This window comes from Pleurodeles waltl, chromosome 11 (assembly GCF_031143425.1).
Source record: "Pleurodeles waltl isolate 20211129_DDA chromosome 11, aPleWal1.hap1.20221129, whole genome shotgun sequence".
NCBI classification, from domain to species: Eukaryota; Metazoa; Chordata; class Amphibia; order Caudata; family Salamandridae; genus Pleurodeles; species Pleurodeles waltl.
Genome location: NC_090450.1, coordinates 965,990,413 through 966,001,570, shown reverse-complemented (window position 1 = coordinate 966,001,570; position 11,158 = coordinate 965,990,413). Strand labels below are relative to the sequence as shown.

The 11,158-nt window shown below is 36.3% G+C and overlaps 1 long non-coding RNA gene across 1 annotated transcript; it reads right to left on the bottom strand.

Annotated features, from left to right (window-relative positions):
- Positions 1–1,400: 1,400 nt before the first annotated feature.
- Positions 1,401–8,459, bottom strand: LOC138266427 (uncharacterized). Its single transcript, XR_011199517.1, has 2 exons — positions 8,259–8,459; positions 1,401–2,065 (listed from the first exon to the last, which is right to left on the bottom strand). It is a non-coding gene; the product is annotated as an uncharacterized lncRNA (long non-coding RNA).
- Positions 8,460–11,158: the final 2,699 nt, after the last annotated feature.

Below are 11,158 nucleotides of genomic sequence, written 5' to 3'. Positions count from 1 at the left end.
CTTGTTTTTTACAGTCTTCTCTTTCTCATTTTCCTTCATTCTTCAGTTACACCTTCTTACTTGCTTTTCAGTTTAGCTATGCTGCTAATCCTTATCAGAGGTTACATTCACCTCAGGGTTCTTAAGCCCATTTTTCTCTTCCTCTTTCTATTCCACTCCTCACCTCTGTTTACATTTACTATTCTCCTCTGCCATATCTTTTCATTCTTACTCTACACTTCTCTTCTGTTCTGCTCTACTCAAGAGTTCCCCTTTTTTTAATATCTATTTTAACACGTTAAGCTTTTCTAAGTGACCGCACACTATTCTAATCAATTCAGTCTCCAGAATGACCTTATTTATATAGTTGAGGATTTTCATTGTCGCCCCTTCATCGGTCCCAATCTTCTATTTCATCATTGTGTTTTTTATATTTCTTTGTGTAAGATCATATTCATAAAGTGCAGTAATCACCTTAATAAAAAACACCTTGATTTTAGAAAAGCAATAGATGTAACTTGTGGTAGATCATCATCGGTATACTGGTTAAAATATTGCAAAGATTGTAATGAATTTCTGAATGTTACGTATTGCGAGGTGTATCTCTCTGAATAGATAGCACCTTCCAGGTATTGCCCCTAAGTCAAATAACAAACATGTTCCATTATAAGCCTCATTATTCTTAGAAGAGTTAGCAAGTTTTGATATGTATATCGTGAGATATTTGAAACATGAAATTGTAATCTGTTTCACATACTTTTAGTCAAAACATGTGACAGCCACTGAGCTGTTAGGTATGATCGATAATTTAAGATATGGCACTTTTGAAAGTCACCAAGCTGTGCAATAATTTTATTGGATCTATCATGAATTTTCAATATTATCTACAACTGACCTTTGACATTCTATTGTCTGTTGTCAAAATCTTTGTACTATTCATTAATCAATCTATTCATGCAAGCAAATAAATATCCAACAGAAACACATCTGTTTCGCAATGAGTCTCACACCAAAAGATGCTTTGACAAAGAAAACTTTAACATTTAGTCTGTCATTAGATCTAGTTATCTACCTATGAGAGTTCAATTTTGATTACAACTATCTGTTTAACCATGTGCTGTGCATACTAAAATAAAAGGGAGTGATTTCCAGATGCAATACCAATAAATTAGAGTGGGTGAAGGAGCCGATTGGATTTGAATGATATCTTATCTACGCTGTGTCAGATAAGTGGGGTCTTATTTTCTGGTCTGAAGAAGGGAGACATTAGAGTTAACTAATAGCTGCACTTTTTTATCTACCTGAGTTGCTCAGCATTGTCAAGGGAAAACCAGGGACACTTAAACAGCATAGACTCTCTGATATTAATGCACATTAAAACAAATTAACTACAAAATAGAAAGAAATACATTTTCAAAATATTGTGTGATGAAAAACACAAATTTTATTGACAATACAAAAGAAACTAAAGGAGCCACAGAATGGATCAGCTGTTTCTCATTAATGGTTCATATGGGCTTAAATGGTTGAATTACTTCCTGAAAAGGAGATATTACAAGTTAAATGTTGAATATGATTGATGAAAGATTACAGTGGAGACTATTTTGTAATGACTCACGTTGACACCAGCATTTAATGTGCTTCTTCTCATGGAAGATGCAGGTTATTTACTGTAAAAATGCTGCAGGTCAAAAAACTATATATCACCGAAGCGTTAGAAGGAGCTGACTCAACTTTCACTGGCAATTAGCTGGTGCTCAACATTAAACACATTCTGATTTCTTGACAGATTTTGCAAAGCTCTTTCCCTGGTGGGTGACCTGACAGGTAACTTCCTTGTTTGTGCTCCAGTCCGTGGTGGGCAGAGACAGGTAACTGCTGGCCATGAACAGATTATTTTCACTCTGTTTAGTAGCTTTGCTTTTCTCTACTCCATTGGTAATTGTTTGCCCACCAACTGTCCAGGTCACATCCACAGAGGCCGGGTAGAAGTCCTGGTAAAGGCACACCACAGTGGACTTGTCTTTTTCTACCTCCTCCTGAGAGGGTGGGAAGATGCTCAGAGTAGGACCCTTTGTCTCACCGGCTGCAAGAAAAGTAGGAAAATTGTCAGAAATTGGGATAAATATAAGTATTTAGTTTTGGCATGACTTGGTTAGCTGTCTTTGTCAAGCGCAATTGCAAAGGAAACATTGTTCACCAGTGAATATTTTTGAAATGTTCCATCAGGATGTATGTCTGTAACATCTACTAAATCGTTTTTAGACCTAACAATATCATGGCATCATCTGACCTATGTAATAAAGCATGAAAAATATAGTTTTTTGGCAAAAGAATTATCTGAAGTGAAAACTTCACTTCAGCAGTCGTTTGAGATGATTGTCTTCTGATGTCAGTTATGGGTTTGAATAAAGACTTTCATAGTGTCTCAGAACAGTTATGTGTTTTATGCATGTGAGGATCTGAATTTCATAAAAGAAATTCAGAGAGAAAATGCTCTAGAAGTAGAAACATAATCAGGTTGTATGAAAACTTTCTGTCATTATCCCTAAGACTAATTAGCAGTAGCAGTACAATCGGTGCTGCTGGGGACACAGAGTGACAATCCAAATAATGTATCTGAAATAAATGTTAAAAAGATATGTATGCATCCCAAGTCCAAATGAAACACAGGTTTAGTTGCACTTTAGGAATGATGTAGGAGGGCTAATCTCCAGCACCAGCCTATATTTACTTAAATTCAATTGCTTTTCTACAACATGGCAATTTGCTGCAATTTGTTCAGGCAATCATTTTTAGAAATACAAAATGTATTTCTTTTTTGTGGGAAAGAAAAGGATTATTGAACAGCTAAATAAAAAGTGAGCAAACTCTTCTAGAGAACATTAAAAGCAATCCGGCAGCTGAGCGACCTCTGATCTAATAAGATGTATTATTAAAAGCTGATTAGAAGATTGCATTTGACAAAAGGTGTTGGTAAAAAAAGACTGGTTTAAGGTTTATTCTGAAAGCACAGAACTTTACAACTTCAAAACGGGTTTGAACTTTGGCAGCTCCATTTTGTACCTACACACACATTTTTTGTCAAAGTGCTATGCTTAGTGCAATGCTATCTCTCTACAGTAGCACATTTATAAATTTAGTATTGCAGGTGTTCATGGGAGCTGACTGACCTAAAAACTGAGCAATCAGATGAAGTTTACTTTCTGACATAGCACATACTGGGAAGCAACTCACATTTTATATTCATAATGTGCAATATTTAACAATATTAACAAACATGAAAATGGGTTGTTTTCTAGGATTAAGTGCTAGAATATTGCAGTTCCAGCAACAATATCAATAATAAGAGTTGTTATTCAATGTTAACTATTTCACAAGCCTTAGAAGATAAAATATGAAGTCAATGAAGACTTTCAAAAGTTTAGAGCTGAACTCTCATAGAGAGAACTTTGATGTCAATGCAATGCTATATTGCAATATTTTAAATGATCAATATATTATCTTTACTTTCTACCGTTATCAGATATCTATAACTTTTCCAACTGTTAGATGGGCACAAAACACGGTCCAAATGGTAGCTCTCTCATTTGGATTATAACCTCAATAAATACAAAGAACTTGGTAGGGTTTATATCAAATCATAGTTGCTGGGATAGTTTATTCAATTTACTGAATAGTCCATTAAATACTACATATATTTGAAATGTCCTGAGTTAAACTGGTTTTCCTTTTCTATCTCTTTTGTAAAGTGGAATAACTCAGGATAAATGCTGTTAAATATAGAAAATGCATCCAAGAAATAAAAAAATATGGGGGTCATTCTGACCCACGCGGGCGGCGGTCGCCGCCCGCGTGGAGGGAGCCGCCATATGGCCGCTCCGCGGTCGAAAGACCGCGGAGGCCATTCAGGCTTTCCCGCTGGGCTGGCGGGCGACCGCCAGGAGGCCGCCCGCCAGCCCAGCGGGAAACCCCTCCCCACGAGGAAGCCGGCTCCGAATGGAGCCAGCGGAGTGGGTATGTGCGACGGGTGCAGTTTGCACCCGTCGCGTATTTCAGTGTCTGCATTGCAGACACTGAAATACACAGTGGGGCCCTCTTACGGGGGCCCCTGCAGTGCCCATGCATTGGCATGGGCACTGCAGGGGCCCCCAGGGGCCCCGCGGCACCCCTACCGCCATCCTGTTCCTGGCGGGCGAACCGCCAGGAACAGGATGGCGGTAGGGGGTGTCAGAATCCCCCATGGCGGCGCAGCAAGCTGCGCCGCCATGGGAATTCCAAGGGCAGCGGAAAACCGGCGGGAGACTGCCGGTTTTCCGCATCTGACTGCAGCCAAACCGCCGCGGTCAGAATGCCCTGCGGGGCACCGCCAGCCTGTTGGCGGTGCTCCCGCCGACCCTGGCCCCGGCGGTCAAGGACCGCCGGGGTCAGAATCACCCCCTGTATGTTTTAGAATACAAAAAGCAATATCATCTCAGTAGATATTGAATACAGGAAAACACATTAAACATTCTCAAAAGATATGTATTTTTGAAATGTGTTTGAATAGACATAGCTGCAAACAACCAGTTGTCTTAGTGTTAATGATGTTGCACTTTAGATTGAGGTTGACTAATAACAATATGGGGCACTAAATCACTTCATCTTAGCGTATTACAAAAAGGATGATAAAAGATAAACAAGATATATTCAGTAGAAATCCAGTCAGAGGAAATGGGCAGCATAAACATGAAAACATGAATAAAGATCCCCAGGTATATTTATTTTGCTTAGTCAGCATTTATCCTATGTTTAAATGCTCTAAAATTAGACAGGGATTGGAGGCAGAATGAAAAGAACTATCCCACTAAAGACACCATCATTTGGTTGATTGTTGAACCCAGAAAACCAACCAAGGGATAACTAGTGACCTATTGCCTAATTAGTCATTGGATCACAGATCGTTCCCAATAAAGTACATGGAATGTTATTTCCTGAGCACATTAAGTAAACATGGAAATATAAAAAATATCATGAGAATTACTTATTTCCATCCTAATGACAAGTTTGGCAAAAGTCAAGATTTGCGCAGAGAAATGCATAAAATGAATATCATGAGATGTATTTGAAAACTCTCACCTGAGGAAATTTTTATCATTTACTTTTTGAAAGGGAAAAGAACGATGAATATTGCTTGTAAAAAATGAAACATGCAGGCATTGCTGCAAACAACACTGATTCTACATGCTATGTCTTATAACTAGAAAATAATTCTATAACTATACATTATTTCCGCACCTAGCTAATACTGAACACCATAGTATTAGTAATACTGGATGCTGCATTACCCGATCATTTCTCTAGACAACACATAATGAGATCCAACATATTTTGCGGATATCTTAATACTAGCAGATGGTAAAAAAGAAAAATAAGGAAACCAATACTATTTTACAAAATATTAACTTGAAGTCAAAGTAGATGATATTAATTCTGTCACTTACTTAGGACATTCAGCTGGGTTCCTCCACCAAAGATAAACACACTGTGCCACAAGACTGTGCACAAACCCAGCCAAATGCAGGGTAGCATTTGGAGTTAGATTTAGGATTGATGGCTGTATGCTTGTTAATAAACTTATGATACAGAACTCCAAAAACAGTCTTTTGGCTTCCAAAACCTGAAGCTGTTTTATTCCCTACTCTAGTTCTTCCTAAGAACAGTGTTCTTTCTAGAGTATAGTGTAACATTTCTTAAGCGTTTCTACAACATAAGGATGATATTAAATGGTTTCTAGACGTAGGACAATCTCCAATCAGTCAAATGCTCTTTCTGTTGTTTAGACTTGGCACTGGTAGTCCAATTTTTGAATTAGTTGAGAAAAGAATGAGTAACATATTTGCAAATGAATGCTTTTAGGTAGAGTGAAATCAATAGGATATGAAGATTTTGGCACCTTTAACTAGACTGATGGAACACAACATATTCTAAATTTAAGAAACTGTGTTCAAGGTGTGAGTTCAATCTCTCACAAAACAAAAAGGAAATCAATTTTGCAGCAACATAATAAAGCTCAAAGTACGTCCCTAGAAACTGCTGTGTATTAATTGTATTTAAAGATATTTTTTAAATGGTGATGCCAATTTGTAGGGTAACAGTACTTTCTACCTAACAGAATCAAAATATCATTCTAGATTGCTAATAGTAAAACAGACAGAGATTTCTGACAATAAATATCCTAGAAGAATACAAGAATATAAAAATGCAAATTATGACATTTAGTAGCAACGCAGTCAAAATTACATATCAAAATGCTATGAGTGTGGATACAATATTAGAAATATGAATTGTTACATTCATAAGCAAGATCTGTTCACATTCAAGTAATGAAAATAGAAAAATATAGGGGAAAATGTATGTTAGACTAAAGCAGTTCTTCAAAATATTGTACAGTGATGATTCTGTTACTTACTTAGGACGTTCAACTGGGTTCCTCCACCAAAGATATACCCACAGTGCTACAGTGCTGATCACAAACCAGCAATTCACAGGGTAGTAGCTACTGTACAGTGTATTTTAGATTTAACTTCATGTACAGTTAATGAATTGTTACAGATGCAGTGAGGCACTGCAAAGACTATCTGTATCAACAGGTGCAGCAAAATAAAGGATGGATGGAACATCATCTGGTGATATAGAGTAGAAGGCACAAATAGGAAATATAAGCAGTATATGCAGTAGTTAAAATAGATGGGAATTGACAGAGCTCCATTGTCTCCATTAACAAATACTGTATTGCGTAGGTACATTCAAGCTCGAAAACAATTGTTCTCACCATCTTTAAATTTCTATGGGATGCAGATAAAAATCCAGCATCTGTCATCATCATCTTCCCCTCACAAAAATACAACTGCTGTTGCTATCGAACCCTTGATACTTTTATTGAGGTATCTGCGTTCTTGAGACATTCTATAGAGCTCTTTAGAGCATTGCATAATTTTGGAAAGCTATTTACACTGCAATATGATTTGCAGTCATAGTAACACAGATTTTTTTTTTTTGCAGGTTGACCAAATAATCCTTAAATGTCTTGAGCTAATACATTGTATTTTTTTCCCAATTATATTTCCAATGATCTAACAGATTAACCACAGCCATAAACGTTTTCTGTATTTCTCCTGTTCCTGATCAGACAACTTTTATTTCTTCAGAATCCTGCTATTTTTTGTAAGATCGGAATCCCATACATTTTCCATAGAGTTTCTAAAATTGTAAATAACGTGTTTGGAAGGAATATAAACAGCTAGAATAGTTTCCAGACCTAAGACAATGCACACCTAACTTTTGGTTGCAACCTTTTATAATCTAAGCCCATTGTAACTTGATCTGAAGGAAATGTGAAATAAAGCCTCTGGATGCACAAAAAGATATTGGTTCTTTGTTGTTGTTTCTAGACAACATGACATAAGAGTGGGACTCAAAACTCTGTAAAAGACTGCAAAGTTTGATATTCAGTACAGATTTCAACTGAGACTGAGGGTAGTGTGAACTAAAGCCCCTGGATGAACAAAAAAATCACTTTAATCATTAATACAAGAACTCCTTTTCACGATATAATGAGATAAATAAGTTCTAGTTACATAGAAATATGTTTCACTGAATTATTGTACACTGCAAACCATTTGCTGATATGCCTTTTACCAACTCTCCCTTCATTCTCTTTCTGCCATTGCAATTGCAAAATCCACATTGTGTATAACACTTTGTTGCTTTGCAGCTCAGTTCATGAAATGAAAATCACTTACATAAAATATGAATGTCTTTTTTTCTTTAACGGGTTTTCTTCTAAACTTTCACTCCATCAATTATAGACTATTTCCTCACAATGGACTTATTTTCCCACATAATTATACTTTTTCATTATATTCAGCAATGCAGAAGGTCCTTGATATAGACACTTTGACATTATCCTACTTTTGGAATCTGTTGAGAAAATATATTTCCTAGGAAATGCATATTTGTTAAAATAGTCTATAGTTTTAAACATAATATATGCCTGATCCTTAAAAATTTACTTTTATGGGCATTATTTTCACTCTACCTAGCAATAGTCGGTGCAATTAAATCTAACTAAATGAACTTTTTTTATACCAAGAGTAGATGGATATATATATATGTACATGCCAATCAGGGAAAGATTTATATATAGATTCAGAGACAAATAATGCAAAACTGAAGAAGGTTGTAAAGAAACATCCTTGAAAAGTAAAGTACTGTAGATAATGAATGGTGCTACTTACAAAGGACATTTAGCTGGGTGCCTCCACCGAAGATCCACCACTGTGATGTATAGCTGTACAAAAACTGTCTCCGCATGATGTGACACAACAGGAGATCAGCAGACAATTATCAATGTGATATTATGGCAAATCCTTCTTGACTGATAATTGAGGGCCTCATGACTCTATCATAGAAGAAACGCTTGTACCCATAAAGTGGTGCATCAGTTGGGTGAACTGTCAGGTAGAAATCTGCTTATCTCTGTCATGTTCTTAACAAAATGTCCATGGACAGAATTTATAACCATTGTTAGCACAAAAGGATGGGATCTTTTGTTATGCCTTCAGTGGGTAAAAGGTTGGAATATGGATTTTGTGATGGTCTACTAACTTTTAGAAGGCAAGGATTTAAACATGTGTCCTCTTTGTTTTGACTTACCTTGCTAACCATCCACAATTTATTAGCAAGATCAACAAATCATAGCCCCCAAATTACTTATTGTGTTCATAATCTTAAATATTATCATATGCTCATCCAATATACTTGGACTACATTGTTCATAGGCTTAGCAGATGAATTGAGGAAAGATAATCAGCTCAATGTACTGCCTTTTGGTTCAGCAAATGTAACAATGAGCCTGACGGTCACTTTGTAAACCAAAGTCCCAGATGCCTGCTGGGTTTTCTTATTCCTAAAAGTCCATATCTAGTAGTGGTGCTCTTCTTGAATTAAACACCTATGGGCGATTGTCAAATAGTCACAGTTGAAGGAATAGCAGAATTAATTTCCTGGACTTAGAAAGGAAACACACTTTTCTGATCATGATATTTTAACAGATAGTTACATCTAATAAATATCTAGAGGGCAAATTTATCCTAAATACTATTTTCATTGAGCTGTGTTGTAAAATGCGTAGGCAAGGGCAGCAATGATATCCAAAGTGAGCAGTGTGTATCTGATCCCTGACAAACTGCTAAGATGATGAGCCCTTTCTGAATGTCACTAGTGTTGAATGCCTTCTTTAAGAATCCTTTATTGTAGATATTCATATGTTCCATGTTTGATCCACCAATTGACTTTGTAATTTTTTATGGTGTGAAAAATGTATTAATTTAGTATAAATGTATAGAATATTGAAAGGTTTACTGTACCTTGCATGTACTTCCTATCTATTCCCAAAGGCAAGAGTTGCACAGGTAAGACAGGCTACATCCTGTGTATCATTACTTTACTTTTCTTACCTACATACCATCCTAAACTCAGTGTGTCATGTCTGGTTCATGTGGGCTGCAACTTCATATCTAGTGCTCTTATGAAACAATATGGGCTGCCTCCTAAATACAACCAAAATAAAAATACTTATATTTCTACCAATTATGAGGGCTTCTGTCATGTTACTGGCCCCATTTAAAGTTGTGTACTATTGAAATATTATCACATATGTGCTGGAAGTAGTCGCACTAAAGCAAAATCCACTAATGGAATTCACTTGTGGATTGTTTTCCATGGGCTTCTTCTTGCTCTATAAACTGTAAGATTTAGCACATGTACCCACTGCAATTCGAGGCTAATATTTCACTGATGGCTTGTAGTCCTGGAAAACCGAAAGCAGAGAAAGAGATAGACACACTCTTTACAATTGCCTAAAAATCTGTAATCATAGTTTGAGCAATTAAATGACGGTTATATTTTGATGGTTATTTGTCTCAATCTCATTTGGTGAAGATTCAAGTGTGTTACTCTTGGTTCTCTACTTAGACCATAATACATTTTCTGCAGATTTTCTACTCCCTGTGGTATATTGTGTTATTCTCCACACCATGTACTCAAGGAAACAGACTCATTCACCAACACCTATTTTTCTTTCACACAACCTCTTGCTCCCATATCATACAACCTCTCAAACCCAATTTCCTCATCTACCTTATTCCCTTGTTTTTTACAGTCTTCTCTTTCTCATTTTCCTTCATTCTTCAGTTACACCTTCTTACTTGCTTTTCAGTTTAGCTATGCTGCTAATCCTTATCAGAGGTTACATTCACCTCAGGGTTCTTAAGCCCATTTTTCTCTTCCTCTTTCTATTCCACTCCTGACCTCTGTTTACATTTACTATTCTCCTCTGCCATATCTTTTCATTCTTACTCTACACTTCTCTTCTGTTCTGCTCTACTCAAGAGTTCCCCTTTTTTTAATATCTATTTTAACACGTTAAGCTTTTCTAAGTGACCACACACTATTCTAATCAATTCAGTCTCCAGAATGACCTTATTTATATAGTTGAGGATTTTCATTGTCGCCCCTTCATCGGTCCCAATCTTCTATTTCATCATTGTGTTTTTTATATTTCTTTGTGTAAGATCATATTCATAAAGTGCAGTAATCACCTTAATAAAAAACACCTTGATTTTAGAAAAGCAATAGATGTAACTTGTGGTAGATCATCATCGGTATACTGGTTAAAATATTGCAAAGATTGTAATGAATTTCTGAATGTTACGTATTGCGAGGTGTATCTCTCTGAATAGATAGCACCTTCCAGGTATTGCCCCTAAGTCAAATAACAAACATGTTCCATTATAAGCCTCATTATTCTTAGAAGAGTTAGCAAGTTTTGATATGTATATCGTGAGATATTTGAAACATGAAATTGTAATCTGTTTCACATACTTTTAGTCAAAACATGTGACAGCCACTGAGCTGTTAGGTATGATCGATAATTTAAGATATGGCACTTTTGAAAGTCACCAAGCTGTGCAATAATTTTATTGGATCTATCATGAATTTTCAATATTATCTACAACTGACCTTTGACATTCTATTGTCTGTTGTCAAAATCTTTGTACTATTCATTAATCAATCTATTCATGCAAGCAAATAAATATCCAACAGAAACACATCTGTTTCGCAATGAGTCTCACAC